Source organism: Phalaenopsis equestris, unplaced genomic scaffold, assembly GCF_001263595.1.
Source record: "Phalaenopsis equestris unplaced genomic scaffold, ASM126359v1 Scaffold000002, whole genome shotgun sequence".
Taxonomy (NCBI): Eukaryota; Viridiplantae; Streptophyta; class Magnoliopsida; order Asparagales; family Orchidaceae; genus Phalaenopsis; species Phalaenopsis equestris.
The window spans coordinates 49658963-49659667 of NW_018164444.1; positions in this window are offsets into that span (position 1 = coordinate 49658963).

Consider the following 705-nt stretch of genomic DNA (forward strand, 5'->3'; position numbering starts at 1 on the left):
TTTTTTTGAAATAATTCTTAAAGGGATAATAAAGAGGTTAAATCAATGTACTTGTCATACCACATGTCCATACCCTATGGTGTCATTTTTACTGAGCATCATAAGCTTTAACCATGATCCAACCCCTGGTTAGCAACCTTAACCCAACCTAAAACCCAAAAAACCGTGAGCCCCCACATGACTAAAACCTAAACTAGGGATCCTCTGCTTGACACCTAAGCAGTGGGGCTAACCTCTCAATTGGCCAGCCAAACATCCCCATAGCCATTTTCTATAAAATCCACCCCCACGACCATGAATAGTGGATGGTAAAAAAATTTTCACTGAGGTCTTCCAAACTCCTCAGAGAGCTTCCCTAAGAGCCCTTAGTTCATTGCAATCAATTATTTTCCCCTCTCAAATCAACCATGACAATCCAATTTTGAGCTGGAATTCCTGCCCGAAACCATGAAAAATCCCAATCTCAACCTACACATCACCAAATCCCCAATAGATTGGCTCTACACCTTCACAAGAGTGAAAGAAACCAAAGCCCCATCAAATTCCCCTTCCACAGAGCCTCTACCATAGCTCTAGACCAACACCCAAAATCGGCCTTGATCAAAATCATACATAGGCTTTACACCAAAGCTAGAGGCTTCATCCCTAAGCTCTTTGGGACCTAACGAAGGTGTGAAGAATCTCTGATTGAGGCTAAACCTCTCG